This window comes from Peromyscus maniculatus, chromosome 1, assembly GCF_049852395.1.
Source record: "Peromyscus maniculatus bairdii isolate BWxNUB_F1_BW_parent chromosome 1, HU_Pman_BW_mat_3.1, whole genome shotgun sequence".
Lineage (NCBI taxonomy): Eukaryota > Metazoa > Chordata > Mammalia > Rodentia > Cricetidae > Peromyscus > Peromyscus maniculatus.
The window spans coordinates 209,929,876-209,948,195 of NC_134852.1; the positions used below are offsets into that span (position 1 = coordinate 209,929,876).

Consider the following 18,320-nt stretch of genomic DNA (forward strand, 5'->3'; position numbering starts at 1 on the left):
ATGTTCTACCTAGGGCCTCACAAAGGCCAGTGCTGCAGTGAGGGCAGTTGGGACCCTGTACCCTGTGTTTGCTCTTGGGCAGTGGGGCAGCAGGTGGCACCCGGTGCGGTGAGAACAGAGCCGAAGGACAAGGAAGAGGCGCAGGGGGAGGTGGGTACAGATGGTGCGGAGGGGCTCTCAAAAGAGTGCCTGTCTGGGGTGGCAGTGGGGGGCGGGCTGCGGCAGCCAGCACCCCACAGTGCAGCCATCTGCTCGTCTACAGGGGTCTCTCTTCATGCTTGTCATCAGTCAGGCCCAGGAGATGTGTGTCTGTTCTGCAGCACTGCCCAGCCCACCGCAAGGCTTTGAGGTGTGAGCTAAGTGAACTGCTATTATCCCAGTAAAACCCAGAACAAACTGTTAGCCGATGGCTTGTCCATTTAGCACAATGACGTGTGGAATTCCCCAACTCTGAGTCTTTTCTACGGCACTGGCACTATTGGCCTTCTTCCTGTCTCCTCCTCCCACCATACCATTATTTACTACAGATTTTTCATATTATCGCCTCATTTTAAAAGCCAAGTCTTTCTGTTTTAAAGGAACAACCACATACCACCAAAGTGAATATAAAAGCAATATCCCTCGTCAAAAATGTAGTAGTCATTTAAAAAAAAAAGTACAAGGGAAACAGAGCAGTGTTATTAAATCCTGCTTGATGGAATTTCAAATGGAAAGCTCCAGATCTGAAACTTGCTCTGTCCTGATTAAAAACAGATCTTTGAGCTGGGGATGTAGCTCCCTGGCAGAGTTCTTGCCTAGCACACACAAAGCCCTGGATTCGAGTCCCAGCTCCACTCAAAGCCAGGTGCGGAAGCTCGTTCCTGTAAGCTCAGCAGTCTCAGCACTGGGCACGTAGAGGCAAAGAGGTCAGAAGTTCAAGGTCATCCTCAGCTACATAGTGAGCTTGAGGCCAACCTGGGCTACATGAGACCCTGTCTTGAAAATAAAAACACAAACGAACAACCAAAAACATTAAGAGATGTTAAAGAGTTGCTCTATGTACACCACACTGAGCTCTTCTTAGTGGACTGAGTGGAAAGGAGTATCGTTTCTTGCTTTGAGATTCAGTGTTCTTTAACCTTGTGTTACACACACACACACACACACACACACACACACACACACTCACAGTCATGGGTAACCGCCTTTCACTTTAATGAATGTACTCGTGTGGTCTTCAACAGAACCGGGAGTCTAGTGGACCTCTACCTAGTGAGAACCTTTTCCTACCAAACAAGGTATTTCCACTTTTGGTCTTGTTGCCACACAACATCTCCCAGGGCTGATCTTGTCTCCTGCAGACTTAAAAATAACAGCAAAACAATTAGCCACACAAACCTTCATGTTCTCTCTTAAATCTGTTTGCATTTATCTGAGCGTTTTCATTCCATGCTCCATTCTCCTCTCCCTCCTTCCCACTCCATTCCAGTTACTGTGCGACTTGGCTTCTCATTATAAAAAACACCCCCGGCCCCCGGCCCCCGGCCCCCTCTCACCTTCTTGCTATGGCCCCATTCTCCACTCTGCCCATAGTCAAGCTTCTTCAAGCAGCACACCTGCCCTTCCCACCCTTTCTGTCTCAACCCACCGCAGCTCCCCCACGCTCCCTCCCTGGAGCATGACTTGGTCGAGGCCTCTTCGTCGCTGTGTTGCCTGGCTTCTCACCCTTGCCACAAATCCTGAAAGATTTACCGAGGGGAAGGTGCATCCTGGCTGATGGTCTTGGAGTTGCCAGTCCACGGCCAGGTGGAGCCCTTGTTTGGGACCTCCGATGGGAGAGCCAGATGCAATGGCAGGAGCGTGTTCAGAACGAAACCACTCCTCTCATGGCCTGGGAGTTTAAAAAAGGCAGGAGGTGGGCTGAAATCTCCAGTGCCCTCTGAAGGCATGCTCCCTACCTCGTGAAGGTTCCACCTCACAGCAGTTCCAATAGCATGTGGCCCTTGGTGGCCAGGAACACCCAGTGACAGGGCCCCTCTGCAGGTTCTTGCGGACCAGCTTCAGTGACCCCTGCCTTCTCTGCTGCCCTTCTGCTGTGTTTGCCTCCTCGGGGTCTCCTTTGCAAGACCTCTTCCTCAGCCCAGCCCTCAAGTGCCCCAGTCTGCCAGGGCTCGGCGCTGGCCTCTCCTCTCTTCCTTCCGTGCTCTCTCCCTGGTGTCCCCACAGCGTCAGGCATCACTGTAGGCTGGAATGCCACATTCTCCCCTCCAGCCTGGGCCGCCTCTTCCGGACACACACAGATACTCACTGCTCTCTGCCCTTGGGTATCTGACACACATCTCATTTCACACAGCCAAAACTGAACTCGTGACCTCCTCAAACGGCACTTGTTCTTCTCTGGCTTCTCTCATCCCAGTGTAAGGCACCACCATCCACCTTGGGCTTAATTGGAAACCCAAGGAGTGATGACCAATGATCCCTAGACTGGGCAGCTTATAAACTAAAGACAGTTTCCTACAATTCTGGCTGGAGGCAAACCTCCAGCACAGGTTACAGACTGCAGGCTCTTTGAGTTCCCTTTCAGAAGGGCAAAGAACAGATCATGAGAACTTCACCTTCATGACACAGTCATCCCTGACCACACCCCCCATAAACCAGTATTCTACCCATTCAGGGAATTTCAATACCTCTCCCTTCTGCTTAGTCTTTCTACTTCTAAATATTTAGATGGATGCCCTAAACATGGATTCAATGTTGCTCTGATCACGTATTTCTAGAACAGAGGTATTCAATCATTGTGGCAGAGCAGTCCTGACCTTATGTTTGGTTCCTGTCACCCAGTCAGCTGTAACTGAGTTCTCTGGTATGATCCAAGCTTGACCTTGAAGAAAGGACAGCCGAAACATGTTGTTGGTTTAATGACATGTCAGAGCTGTGACTGATAATAGCCATACTTGTATCCAAACACTCTTTTTTTTTTTTGGTTTTTCGAGACAGGGTTTCTCTGTGTAGCTTTGCGCCTTTCCTGGAGCTCACTTGGTAGCCCAGGCTGGCCTCGAACTCACAGAGATCCGCCTGGCTCTGCCTCCCGAGTGCTGGGATTAAAGGCGTGCGCCACCAACGCCCGGCCCCAAACACTCTTAATATTCAGCGATGTCGGGTGTGACTCAAGGGTGCTTTGTGTGTGTGAGACTGAACTTGACTACTTATTCCAACAGGCTTTCTGGGTCCATTTTCATTTTAAGGAATTGCTCCAGATAGAAAATTATTCTAATGGTCTAGCTGTTTTCATGTTAGCCTAGACAAACGATATGTTCCCAAAGTCTTCAAATGATGCAGTCCTTTCCACCTAGAAATGGTGACTCTTTGAAAGGCTGCCAAAGAACAAACTGTTACTACTGTTAAAACAAATAAACATGATGACATTCCCCAAAGTCACTGCAAGCATATATTTTACCTCGAGGTTATGGATTTTAATAACATTAGATTGTTGTTACACAATCCACATTGATCCAGGCTGTGCAAAAGATATAAATCAGGCTCAATGTCCTAAGTATTCCAAAAGGAAGGATGTTGGAACCAATGGTGGCATACAGCTATGGCACACAAATGTCACCAGTCCCACAGAACCTCAAGTACTGTTCTCATCAAGGAAACAGTGTATACCATAAAACTGCTGTTGGGCTTGCTGATTCAATCTTCCTTTTGTGGTAATGCCCACGTTGTTAACTCCAGGAAGTGTGTCACTGGAGCTTGTTTTCCTTGTGGCTTCAGTACTCCATACAATAGCAGAGATGGGAATGTATTTTATTGGGGAAAGGACTAATCTATCTCCTTTCCACAGAACTTAAACCAAGATGAAAGCCAAGTGTCCCAAAATAGCTGTGCTGTGATGGTGAACAGGCATGGAATTTCCAGGACAGGGGTCACTTGTCCTTTTGAGTAAGCTATGAATTGGGGACTCTGATGCATTTGACGGTGGATGCCTCCACTGGCCCTGTAGCGGAAGGAGGGTCCGCCCAGTGGTGGCTACACAGCAATGGTCAGGACAGGCCCTGGAGTTGCAAGAACAAGCAGCGGGCAGGGAGAGCTTCGGATTTTAGCCGAAGAAGCAGGTGGCAGCCTGCACATCTCAAATCAGTGGCCTACAAAACAAAGGATGCCCTAACCGGAGGTCTCGAGAGAAGCACCAGGATAGAAACTGGCATTCCCAGACGCTCTTAGCATGCATGACAACCTCACTCCAGGCTGTGGTCACAGCCAAGTTCCTGTGCCCTAACACACTGTCCTAGGCATGCTGTGCCAGGCTTACCCCTGTGCGGCACAGCCAGCCCACCTGAATATGAGAACGGCAACGCCGACAGGAAAAGAATGTCAATGCAATGCTCAAGTCACCCAGCCCTTCCTGGGCTGAAATAACCACCGCTAACTGATGTCCTCCCTACAGTGCTCTCCTGCCTAGTTATGACAAATTGGAATAGTGATAATTATCCAATTTTTTCCCACTCATTAAAAGTCACTTAATATCTATTGTGAACACTTCCCTACATCATCCTGACTCTTTCTCCCAACAAAATATATTGCCACATTGGTATTGTGTAGGATATTTATATAATGATATAAATTTCCCTAGAACTAGGAAACCTAATGGCTGCATAATATTCTATTATAGGGGTGTATTGTACTAACTACATTCCTTCCTTAGATATTTAGATTAATTTAATTTTAGCAACCGAGCTCAGAGAGATGTCTTTGTGTTCCGTGTGGGTAGAATGCCACAGCACAAGAAAGACTGTGGTGCCATATGCTGGGGCGGTGGGATTTCAGCGAGGGCATTCATCAAAGACGCAGGGCAATTCAATGAGTAAGTCAAAACCAGCCTTCCTTGGTCATCTCTGGACAACCAGCCTTAGGAAACACCAGCTGCTATCAGGCCAGTCAGAACCCGGCTTCCTCCTCCCAGACCTCAGACGGAGAGATGGGCGTCAGATGCAAGGCTTCAGCAAAGTGCCAGCAGTGCAGGAGCTTGCTGGGCACACATCCCTCTCTGCAGTTATTTAGTGGCAAAATGTCCATAAAGTTTACCACTCTGCTTTTCTGTGTACCGCTCACAGACAAGAATGCGTTCGTGATACTGTATGACCGACCGCCCTGCTCTCCACCTCTGGAAGCGTCTCATTGTCTCAAATAAAAACTCTAGCTCTCCTGGTGATCTAGTGGTCAGGATGTGCGGCTCTCTAATTATAATTCCGTGTTCCTTAAATGGCAGCTCCCATCTCCCCCTTGTCTCAGTCTCCATAATCACCATCTCGCTTTCTGTCTCTATGAAGCTGCTTTATTCTAGCAGCTCGTGAAAGGACTCATACATTTGCTCCTCTGTGTCTAGCTGGTTTCACTTGATCCTTAAGGATGAATTATGTTTGAGCGTGTGTTAGGATGCCTGTCCCCTTTAAGGCTGAGTAATATTCCAGTGTATGGATCTACCACAATTTGTTCAGTTCACGTGTTGATGCACATTTGGGTTTGACGGTCAGCTTTCACTTCCTGTGGGTAAATAGGAGTGGAATTCTGCCTTGTCATAGTTTTGTCAACTCAACACAGACTTAAACATGCCTGGGAAGAGGAGATCTCAACTGAGGAAATAGCCCAGTCATAATAGCCTTTGGGCGTTGTCTTAACTGCTAATTGATAAGGGAGGGACCAAGCCACTATCGAGAGTACCATCCCCAGCAGGTGGGCCTGAGATGTTAAGAAAAGCAGCTGAGCAGGCCTGGGGGAGGCAGCCAGGAAGCAGCATCCATCCCTGTTCTCTGCCTCGGTTTCTGCTGGCCTTGCTTTTCCCGCATAGCGTTTGGTCATGGTCTATCATAGCAAGAGAAAAGCAATCCAGACCGTGCATCATATGAGAATTCTAGTCTAGATTTTGGGGGACTTGTCAGACTTCTCCACGGGGGCTATATTGTCTGTTTCCTTCCCACCAGGGCCCCAGTTCCTGCAGCTTTGAGAGAACTTACATTCTGCTCCTTTACGAAACTAGCCATCGTCATGGGTATGAAGATATATCTCCTTGTGTCTTTATTTGTATTTCTCTGAGGACGATGATGGGGCAGGACATCTTTCCTTGTGCCTCCTGGCTACTGCACCTCTTCTCTGGAGAGGCATTTGTAAAATGAGTAGCAAGAGGACCCTGTTTTGCTTTGGACATGCAGAGGCTTCTCATCAGAGTCCTTTCCACAAAGAACATTTGGTGGAAGCAAGGACTGATTCCCTGCCCTCCTGAAATCACAGTAAAGGAGGGGCTTATCTTGAAGCCGAGGGGTTCCTCCATGAGATCCTGACACAGGAAGCTCTGTGGGTCTTCAGGGACCTACAAAGGCGTCCAGCCACTACCCTGTCTCTGTCCCTCTCCCAGGGTCAGTGTGGTCCTGTCTCCGTCCCTCCCTGCACGTCTGCTCTTGCTCACAGGGTCCTGACCTCTGCCCCCCACTCTACCCCAAGCTGCTAGCTTCCCATGACACGAGCCCCGGCCTCATCTTCACATGACCTGAGGGCCCAGGGGCTCCCAGTGGACTCGGCCTGCTCTGCCTCCTCATTCAGTACTTGTCCTCAGAGGTCAGGAGCATGCCCTGACCAGGCGGCTCTGGCTAGAAGGCCAGCCACTGAAGGCACATACTGGCCGATGGGCCCAGCCTTTGGTGAGAGCTCCTCAAGGAGGACACCAGAGCAAAGGCAAGGATGGCAGCGCTCGCCTGCAGACGGAGAACAACCCCCTCAGCACCCACCAGGTCCTTTCACGTATGATTTCCTCAAGCATCCGAGAGTGGTCCGCACTTGGCAATACTTTCCTGTGGAAAAGTGTCCCTGTCCTTCTGAGGACATGCTGCTGATGTCCCCACAGCACTGTTGTTAATGTCACAGTGGTGTGGCCAGTGGTGAAAACATCTGCCCAGTCATGGCAGCCCTTCCATTCCAGGGCCATTGATCTTAGTGAGGCCGGCATTCTTGATCCAGAACTGTCCATGCATTGTGTGTTGTCACTTGATCTTCCCAGCATCAAATCAAAGCTGTGTTTCCTTCCCATCTTTTTACTTGGTGCCAAGGGAAAATGTCAATCAGCTGACTTCTAGATGTCACAGCTTGCAAAAACCCAAATGTGTATCACTTATACCCACGGCCTGGAGAGTCAGCCTATGTGGGACTCAAATACACTTGAGAAACAGGGAATTTTCAATATTATTTGACGGTCTAAAGTGAGGATGATAAGCAAGGGTGCCTTGTAGTTAGGATAAGAATCTGCACAGTGGGTATTTAAAAAGCAAACCTGAGTAAGCTGAGGATTTTCTCACTGTCCATCTTGCACTACCCCTGAGCCCTGATCTTTGGATGAAACATCTGTGTAAATGCTATTCACATAAGCTTTCACAGGAGAGGAGAAAAGCACCTGCTAGCCAGTGCGCCGTTCCCAAAGGAGCATGCCATGTCTCTGTCAGGTGAATGATCGGACCTGCACCCCACTCCCATTATTGAGTTGTAGTTTAAATGAGAAATATCCACATGGGCTCACACATTTGAATACTGAAGCCCTAGCTACTGTCACTGTTTGGGGAGGTTTGGGACCTTTAAGTGGTGTGGACTTGCTGGGGGAAGGGCGCTTCAAGGGTTGATAGCCCCCTGCACTTCCTGTTCTCTCTCTGATTCCTGTGTGTGTATAACAGACTGTTACCCATGCCTTCCCCCGTGCCGTGATGGACTCCTCCTCCTTTGGGACCATAAGCCATAACAAACCCTTTCTTCCTTAGGTTGCAGTTGGTCATGGCATTTTACCACAGTGACTAATACAGAGGTTAATGATGCTTCTCAGCTCAACAGGCTCTAGAATCACCATAGAAAAAAGCCTCTAGTGTTATATGGGGTCATCTAGATTAGGTTAATTGAAGCAGGAAGTATAAATGGACATTTCTCTCCCACTCACCTGTTCCCAAATACCTGGCAGCCACTTCCCAAATAATTGAGTTAGAGGCTTAATATCACTTATAAATGCTCAGCCAGTAGCTCAGGCTTCGTACTAGCTAACTCTTACACTTAAATTAACCCATATTTCTATTTATGCTTTGCCACATGGCTCATGGCTTGTTACCTTACTTTTATGTGTCCTGCTTGCTCGGCAGCTGGCTGGCATCTCTCCCAGCTCCTCTGACTCCTCCCTTCTCCTTCCCGTCACCCCTAGTTTGCCACCCTGCCTACACTTCCTGCCTGGCTACTGGGAATCAACGTTTTCTTAAACCAATTTGAGTGACAAATCTTTACAGTGTACAAGAGGATTATTCCACAGCAAGGAAGACCCACTCCAAATGTGGGTAGCATAGTCCGTGGGTTGGGATCTTAGGCTGAATGAAAGGAAGAAAATGGGCTTCCTGACTACAGCTGCAGCATGAGTTTAGACCCTCACATCCCTGTGACGTTGTTCAAGCAGCTAAATGGAGGGAAAAAATACTTTGGCTCATAAATAACTTCCACACGCTGGTGTGTTGAAGGTCATGTCTCCAGTGCAACAGTGCTTAAGGCCTGGATGATGAAGGCCTTTACCTCATCAATGGGTTGATCCATCGATGGATTTGTAGTTTAGTGAGCTGTTGGGATGAGGCCATGGACTGAGACCTCTGAAATTATGAGTCAGACTCAACTCTTCTCTTTCAAGTTGGTTTCTGTCAGGTATTTTGCCAGAGCAACAGGAAGATGACTAACACTGACTTCACTAATAACCAGTTCACCCACCCAAATTCATAGAAAGGACGACAAATGGTGGTACCAGCGGCTGGGAGCAGTCATTAGCATCTAATAGACACGGTCTCAGTTGGGGAAGATGGAAAAGTTCTGGAGATGGATGGAGGTATTGACCACACAACAGTGTAAGTGTACTTAATGACGCTTCGTTCTTAATGGACTTGATGAAGGCACCGGCCGAGCACTCGAACTTCTCTAAAATAGAAAAATTTGCCTCATCCATATTTTACCATGATTTAAAAATATCCAATGTTTCCCAACTCCTCTTCCTCTCAGAGAAGAGGCCTGCTGGGAGGCTCAGGGCCACAGAAAATTTGTCCATGCAAGAACAGTTCAAGTTGAGTCTTTCTCTGAAGTCAGAATCTATCTGGCTATAGATCTCACTGTCATGGACTCCAAGCTGCATGAGAAGTTTCATCTGAAAAATGGCATAAGCAACATGCCCAATGCTGAGTGAAGGGCTGCATCTGTCACCTAAGAGAGGATCCTAAGATTTGGGGGTGAGGGGTGTAACATGAATCTTAAAAAGTCTTATTAATAAAAACAAACCCAGGGCCAGGTACTGGGGTGAATGCTGGAAGATCAGAGAGACAGAACAAGCCACAGCCAACCTCACCTCTCCAATTCCTCAGCTGATCCTGTATCCTCAAACTGGAAGCCTCCGAGTCTTCATCCAAATGAATCTCAGCTTAACTGCTGCTAAAAGCCTAAAAGCTTAACCAGATTCTACTTCCTGGTCCTCACACCTTATATACCTTTTTGCTCCCTTCCATCACTTCCTGGGATTAAAGGTGTGTGCCACCATGCCTGGCTGTTCCCAGTGGGGCTTTGAACTCACAGAGATCCAGATGGATCTCTGCCTTCTGAATGCTAGGATTAAAGGTGTGTGTGCCACCATTTTCTGGCCTCTATATCTAGTGGCTGTTCTGTTCTCTGACCCCAGATAAGTTTACTAGGGTGCACAGCATTTTGGGGAACACAGTATCACCCCAGGGGGGAGTGATACACATCTGCTCATTGGATGCTCAGCAACCCCATCTTACTTGAAGGGAAGGCTGAGGCACAGCACGTTGATAATAGTTTGTTCTATGTTGTTGAAAACAAGGCCAAGATCAAACACTCAAAATCCTGATTCTGAAGGCAGCATTTGTATCCAAGTTGCCTTCAGGAGGTAAGGGCTTCCCACCTGAAAACAGAAAGTAAGGGCCGAGGAGAAAGAAGGAAATAGCCCATGTCCGTTTTGAGTATTACTCAGCCGTGGTTGGCTGGCACCCACTTCAGGAGGCAGCAATCTTTTTCTTTCTTTCTTTCTTTCTTTTTTTAAATATTGTTTCATTACATGTGTGTGTGTTTTCCTGTATGCATATTTGTGCACCACATGTGTGCCTGGTGCTCATATATCAGAAGAGGGCATCCCTGGAACAATAACCATAGACAGCGCACGGCCATGTGGGAGCGAGAAATGAAGTCTGGGTCCTGTGTAAGAACAGTAAGTGCTCCCAACCACTGAGCCAGCCCTCCAGCTCTGGAGCTGTGAATTCTGCCCCCATTTCTCATGCAGGAACATGAGGCCTAGGTCGTCCTTTCCTGGGTCTCACGGGAGTCCCCTGCTGTTTGTTACCAGTGAAAATCAGTAACAGGCTCTTTACACGAGGCTGTGTCTCGGAGGCAGGACAGATCCCAATTCTAGAGACATCTTCTAAATGTTTTTATCATGAAATGCCCTGATCATCCCTAGTCATGGGGTATTTTAAACTTTTCACCTCATTCCCACAGACTAACAGGAGAGATAGATAATGGAGGAGAGAAGGATGCACAGAGGTGCCCAGAGTCATCAAAATCAAGCTAATGGGTAGTCCTCACCTGTGCTCTGCTGCATGGGGATACGCGCCTGCGTCTATTAGAGGAAAGTATGAATCTGGGAGACACTGCAATGTGAACCCACCAGCAGGCGTGGCTTCACTCAGCATCTCTCAGGCTAAACTGTGGAAACCGCGGCAGATGGGGGAACATATTGCAGGGGTTGGACCACACAACTGCCAGCACCCTGAAACTTGGACCAAAACTAGGAAAATCACAGGCTCCAAAATAGCTTCAGTGCAACAGGGAGAAACGTGGTAGAGAGCAGGACTCCCCACATTCAGTAGTAAGTTCAGGACACCCAAAGAAATAAACCTCAAGCCAATTCTGACACAGCGAGCACCCAGAGGCATCAAGGGGGTTCCCCCTGAAAAAGAATGGGGGAACAATCATCGAAAACTTTTCTGGTATGGTTGCCTTGGATGACCCAAAGAGGGGTCACTCCTGTCAGCTCCATGGTGACTAAATGTGACGTGTTCTTTGACGCCGGAACAGAATCAGCCTCCGAGGCTGGTCTTGCTTCCTCCCACAGTCTCCACATTCTTCTCTCCCTTCCCACCACTTCTTTCCCCAGCCAGATGCTCAGTACCTCTCACCCACTGCCAGGCAGAGTGGACATCTGCTGGCAATGGTCTCGTCTGCTCACTCGGGGCCCCTCAATTCCTGCAGAGCAGACCTCCAGCTCTTTAGCTGATGAATTCCGCATGGCTGACTGGGCTTCTCTGTTTCTACAAGCACGTACCACGAACTCCTCAGGTGAGGGGTGATGCCCCTGCCATCTTTATGCTCTCAGCTATTGACACAATAGCTTCTCACTCAGAACTGCCCACTTTACATCCTCGGGGGACAGAAGACATCAGTTAGAATTTCAGCCCTGCAGTTTCTTGGCTTTGTATGCTGAGAGGAGTTTGCTAACTTCTCTGAGCCCTGATTTCTATATGGGTTAGCCATTTCTTTACTCAAAATGCTTGAGTTCAGAGTGGTTTTTTTTATTTCATATTTATTTTTTCATATTTGAGTGAATATGAGGAGATATTTCAGGGATGGTACCCACTTCATGCATTTATGCTTCATACATACCTCAAGCACATATCCTGAAGGTAATCCTAGGCAATATTTCAAATACACCTGCCAGGCATGGAAGTGCATTCCTTTAATCCCAGCACTTGAGAGGCAGAGGTAGGCAGCTCTCTATAAATTCCAAGTCAGCCTGGTCTACACAGAGAGTTCCAGGCCAGCCAAGGCTACATAGCAAGACATTGTTTCCAAAATAAACAAACAAATCAAATACACCTGTGTTTTAACTGCAGCCAGCCTTAACTAGATGATAGCATCCTTCTCTCGCATATACTTTATATCACACAACCCTAATGTCTGAATCTTTAAAAAATGAGGCAAACCACAGAAAATCAATAGTGGATAAATTCTCACATAAACATTAGTGTCATGTGTTATAGTCATCTGTGACTGTAGATATTACAGCAAAAACTAGAATTATCTCAACACACCCAGCTGACAGTTGAATCAACAGCAGGGCCTCTCCAAATGACAGGGCAGCACAGCCCCAAGGAGTGAAGGATGAATGCAAGCAGGAGCATGAATGAACCCTGAAAGCAGTCTGCTAAGTGAAAGAAGCCAGGCACAAAACACAGCCCACTTTAGCATTCCCTTCTTACAACATTTCTAGACTGAAAGCAAAACAATGGCTGCCCTGGCCAGAGAGTTGGAGGAAGTTTGAGTTTGAACAGACAGAAGCAGGAAAAGGAGGGGCGAGGAGGAGGAGGAGGAGGAGGAGAAGGAGGAGGAGGAGGAGAAGGAGGAGGGGAAGAGATAGAAGTGAAATCTTCTAAAACCTCGGTTGTGGGGCTGGCTGCACAGCTTCCAAAGATCACTAAAACATCTGGAACCGTCTGTGCACTTACAATGCTCAGAGCTCGCACTGTATGACTGACACTTCAAAGGAGTGCTCCCCGGGACAGTGCTCCCCAGTGCTCAGGCCTGGAGGTGCAGGAGAACGCTGCCGTTTCAACTCCTCACTGTGGCTTTGCTTATAACAAAAAGGGTCTGGATTTCTCACGAAATCAGACTATTACATAACAAGGATACTTCCCCTTTACTAGGGCGATAGATGGAACATCTAAGTCTGTCTGCCTGCTGGTCAGCCTCATGCTCCTTCAGAGGCAGCAAAACTTAACCGATAAGCAGGGCCTGCCTGGGCCTGGCTGGTCTCCACAGTCTCAGCCGTGGAGACACCAGGGAGGAAAACACTTCCGTGAAGCCTTGTCTGTGCACTCCTGCGCAGACAGGATGTACAATCCTTTCTAAGCAGCTCCGGATCAGCAGCAATTGCAAAGACCAAACAGCAGACCAGTACAAGGAGCCTGTGGGCCTTTCCTCCCCACCCCTTGCAAGGACTCATTTCAGTTTGAAAGTACAAAAGCAGTAATAATATTTAACCTGGTAGCTTAAAATCACAGCGCTATTCAAAGTGAACGATCAAGACAGACAGTGTTTCAAGGAGACAATTGTGTGGCTGTTCGTATAATGAAGGGATGTGCCTTAGGCCTCCCTGCATCCCTTCCAAACAGAGCCCTGGAACTGTTCTACGTGCGTAATAAGCCCTGGATAAATCCGTCCGTGTTGATTTGATTGATTCGTTGTCTGCCTGGGTGATAATGTCTAGATGGGAATGGATGGGATGGCCCAGCAAGCCTGGAAGGGAACACCCTGTACACCACAGCTGAGGTAACTTGACGGATGGTGTCGGGGTTTCAAACCCCCCACCTCCAAAGCAGGGGGGGACATAGCTAACAGCAGTCCAACTCTCATCCATTCCTGTCAAAACTACAATCCAGGTCCAGGTAGGTAAAAGTTACTGTAACTTACAAGTATGAAAACCAATTTCAATCTTACCAGCTTCTAAAACAGATAGGCACTGCCTTTAATTGGAAGCTGGGGTGGTTTTGGTTTTGGTTTTGTTTGTTTTTAAAAGCACTAGGCTTTGCTTGTGATTAAAAAAATAATGATCCTGATTGAATACTTGGCAAAAAGCACAAAATTTACACACACACACACAAAAAAAATGAGCAGTAAGTAGCAGCTTGATACTGACCTGGGAATTATATTTGGATTTTTAAAACTTATTCTGAATGTTTTTTTAAAAACTATACTTCTGACCGGTCCCTGTCTACACATCAGAAGGGGAGTATATATAGACGGCTGCCATCCAACCCACTCTGGCTGAAAGTGAATGTGAGTCCTGCATTCTCTCCACGGGATCCTCAGTGACGAAGTCTGCAGTAAATAACCCTGCCTCACTTGGAGTGAAGACAGCCCGTGGGGGAAACGGCCCCATTAGAGGCTCCGAGCCACAGAGCTGTTTTCTCTGGAGATGACGAACGTGGGCTAGCGAGAAAGGCAAGAGCCACCTAATCAGTGGTTAGTTTCCCCAAATCACCCAAAGTCAGGATAAAAGGTCCTTACCCTCAAATTAAAAACGGAAAAGCATGCACAGACGGAACCTCTCACCGTGCATCTGTGGCCTCTAACTGACTGTGTGTACTGCCCCCAAGCTTCTTGAGACCTCTCCATCTCTGCAGCTGAGAGCTTGGCAAAGAGGTGTATTCAATTAATATCTGCTGGACGGGGTGAGTGAATGGACAGAAATGGATGGATGGGTAGGTAGGTTCAGTGGGTGGATAGACCAGTCGGTCAATCAAGTCTCCTCACTTACAAGTTCCTGTATGTGAAGGTACCTTGGCATTATCAAATTATACAACACAGGAGACTTTCATTGGTTCCTCCTACCCGTCTGTTCTGATGACGAAGCTGGAGAGAAGCACAGACGACGCTCCTTCTCACCGGCACGACATGCAGACCGCTCTCCACCGAATGCACTGTTCACCACCTGACGTGTTCCTCCTGATGCCTCACTCCGTTTATAGACTCTGGCTCTAATGTGGTAGGTTTTATTTTTTGAATTAAAATGTGATAAGAGACCTTTCAATTCCCTGAGGCTCTTTTCTGCCTGTAGGTCAGAAGTTATTGGCTGCCTTCCCAGTATCTCCCTGGAGCTACTGCATACTTGTGCTGACCAAATCTCTTCAGCCTTCAAACCAAATGATGTCATGCTCTTCATGAGTGTTTTTCTAACAGAAGACTCACACTGTCTTGTATATACCTAGCTGTGATTTCTCTCAGGTTACAGATTTCACTAGGAGTGAGCATGTTTTGGTTCTACCTGGTAAGAGCCTCACAAACATATTTTTGGTCATCATGTCAATGGTAAATGTCTTGCCTTTTGCTAAGATGAATACAGTGAGCATTATAGCTTCTGATCTAAAATGTCTGATGTAATCACTAGTGGCACATGTCGCTTAGAGACGTCGTACTTTTAGCAGAAAATATCCAAGATAAAAAAAAAATAGCAAAGACTATTTTAATTAAGCACACACCAAATTCCATGCTCCATGCAAAGTTCCTGCATACATCAGCTCATTCATTTTACAGTATAGGTCCAAGAAGCAAGGAATCTTATTTACATTTTGTGGTGAAATACTTGAGTCTCGAGACTGTGGAAATGGATTCATCAGTCAAATCTTGCCATATAAGCATGAGGGCCTGAGTTCAGATCTCCAGCTTCTTCTTTTTTTTTTTTTTTTTGGTTTTTGAGTCAGGGTTTCTCTGTGTAGCTTTGCGCCTTTCCTGGGACTCACTTGGTAGCCCAGACTGGCCTCGAACTCACAGAGATCCTCCTGGCTCTGCCTCCCGAGTGCTGGGATTAAAGGCGTGCACCACCACCGCCCGGCTCAGATCTCCAGCTTCTTAAAAAAAAAAAAAAGGCTGGTGCATGTCATCTGTCTATTACCCCAGAGACAAATAGATCCCTGGAACTCATGGGCCGAATGGTCCAGCCAGTTAGTGAGCTCCAGGCTCCATCAGAGACCCAGTCTCAAAAACTAAGGTGGATAGCAATGGAAGAACACACTGAAGGCTGGCCTCTGGCCTCTATATGGACCTATATACACACACATGAACATGTGAGTGCATATAACACACACACACACACACACACACACACACACACACACACACACACGAACATGCAGGTGTATACAACACACACACACACACACACACACACACACTTTTTAATGTAAAAATGAACAATAACTGCTTCTGTAAAACTGGTGTGTAGTACTCAAGGTCAGAAACCCAGCAAGCAGTGAGTTCAGACTGAAACCCTGTCTAGCTGGTGTTGTCCTCCACCACATGGGTTAGATTATTCTAAGAAAACCACACTCTCGTTTACTTCGGCCTGCTGCATGGGACCTTGTGCTACTGCCCATTTGCTGAAAGTTACACTCAGACGATGGTGGTTTTGAGGAGAGGGGGGAAGATTCCCAAGGTCAGGTATGTAGATTTTCTTCCACTTCAATGCAATGTGACCTCAAAAAAAAAAAAAAAAAAACAGTCATCCTGAATCTTGGAGTACTAATTACCACAATATGCAAATTTGCACACACTCTGAGCTGGTTGAGGAGCAGGAAGCTGGCTGATCCTTCCAGAGCAATAAGGCTTGGCCTGAATTATGAAGAAAGCTCAAAACCTACTGTACAAGGCTGGAGGGACCATGGTGTCAGCCTGTTACTTCAGTGACCGGATTCAGTGTGTAAGGCAGAGCCACAGCACGCCCTTCGAACTCGGACTTTAGAGGTTTGCTTGTTATTGTTGTTTTAACACAGTGGCAAGCAGGGGGAGGCTGCCCCTGGCCAAACCTGCCGTGAATCTGAAGGACAAGAGGCTGCCTTTTGTCTGACCAGGGCTGCCCCTCCATTCTTCTTCAACCCACGGCTGCCACCCTGCAAAGGACGTGTCTGTTCTTGTCCCCGTGTGTTGCCTGCTGCCAAGGAGCTCCCATGGCTTCTGAGTTCTGTGTACGGTGGTTAGCTTTTGCTGTGTTTCGGCTTCTGGCCCAGTGAGCACAGCGCCTATGGTTCCTCCTCTCTCCGTGAGCGCTCAGGCCGCAGCAGAACAAAAGAGCCACCACCTGGGACAGCCACCTCCACCACAGGTGTGTTCCTGGGCCGCTGGGCTCTCACAAACCCTCAAGTCAGAAATGCAGAGTTCTGATGTAAAGCCCAGCCAGGTAGTTCTTCCTCCAGGAATAATTCCTCTCCACCCTACCCACAACCTGGCCGAGAGGCAATTTCCTAATTCTCTTTGACAGGACAGTGGACTTGCCACTCGGCTTAGAGGTTATTTTTAACCTGAACCACACACAAGGAAATGATGCAATAATTTCTCTGAGGCGACTGAATGGTTCCTCTCTTTTCATCTTTAAATATAATTTGTCTCTGAGCTCCAAGCTGTTTCTGGCCTTTGGGAGTGATTTCGTAATCACAGAACAAAGTTCACCTCTTCCAATCTGAAGGGCTGACTGGTGGTGGTTAACTCCTAAGCATGGGTGGAGTTTATTCTTGTCATTGTTCTGCTTTTTACAGGGTATAGATACTAATACAAAAATCATAATCATTTTATGCATTTCTGTGTGTGTTCATACATGCATGTGTGCGTGTGTGTGTGTGTGTGTGTGTGTGTGTGTGTGGTGGGTGGTCACACAGGTCGGGGAAGGACATCAGGTGTCCTATTCTAGCACCCTCTCCCCTAGGACCTTGGAACAGGGTGTCTCTGAACCTGCAGCTAGGCTGGTGAGCAGCCAGCCCCAGAGATCCCCTGTCTCTGCCACACACCCCGGGGCGGTGGCTCCAGGTTCTCACGCTTACACAGCCAGTGCTCTTACCTGCTGAGCCATCTCCTCTCTCCAGCCTAAAATGAGAAGGATTTCAATTCATCCTCTGTAAGACCTCAGGGGCCTCTCTGCCTCTCTCAAAGCATGCTCTGATACCTGGTAGAAATGTAATAACCTACACTTGGGGCCACCAAAAATTTATTCCGTGCCTCTAATCTCTTATCTAGACCACATACTCATTTCTTTTCTTTTCTTTTTTTTTATTCTTTATAGGGGGAAGCGCGAACGCAGTCCCCCACTACCACAACTTATGCAGTCGAGTTTCCCCGCATTTGGGGAAATCGCATGGGTCAGCACATCCGGAGTGCAATGGATAAACCTCGCCCTGGGAAAACCACCTTCGTGATCATGGTATCTCCCCTGTCAGGTAAGTATACATACTCATTTCTTTTTTTTTTTGGTTTTTCGAGACAGGGTTTTTCTGTGTAGCTTTGCGCCTTTCCTGGAACTCACTTGGTAGCCCAGGCTGGCCTCGAACTCACAGAGATCCACCTACCTCTGCCTCCCGAGTGCTGGGATTAAAGGCGTGCGCCACCACCGCCCGGCTTAACATACTCATTTCTTAAAGACACATTTTTAAAAATCTATTTGTGTGTTTTACTCCGTATGTCTACTATCAGGGTTTGCAACCTCAAGACTTATTAACATTTAGAGACAGGTATTTATTTCCTGGGGTACCTGGTGGGGTGCATAGTGGGGTATTAAGAGCATCTCTGGCCTCTACCCACCCACTGGCTGCAGGTATCAGCACTTGCTCCCCAGTGCCTGTTTGTTTGTGTTTAGCACTGAGGAGCAACCCAAGGCCTCTCGGGGACGGAGGGCAGTGATTTGCTTTGCCTCTGAGCTACACCCCCAGCCCAGTGTCCCGGGGTTGACAACCACCTCT

The 18,320-nt window shown here is 47.7% G+C and overlaps 1 non-coding gene across 1 annotated transcript; it reads right to left on the bottom strand.

Annotated features, from left to right (window-relative positions):
• Positions 1-17,644: 17,644 nt before the first annotated feature.
• LOC121827033 (U1 spliceosomal RNA) lies at positions 17,645-17,809 on the bottom strand. Its single transcript, XR_006069179.1, has one exon. It is a non-coding gene; the product is annotated as a U1 spliceosomal RNA (small nuclear RNA).
• Between the last annotated feature and the right edge of the window lie 511 nt (positions 17,810-18,320).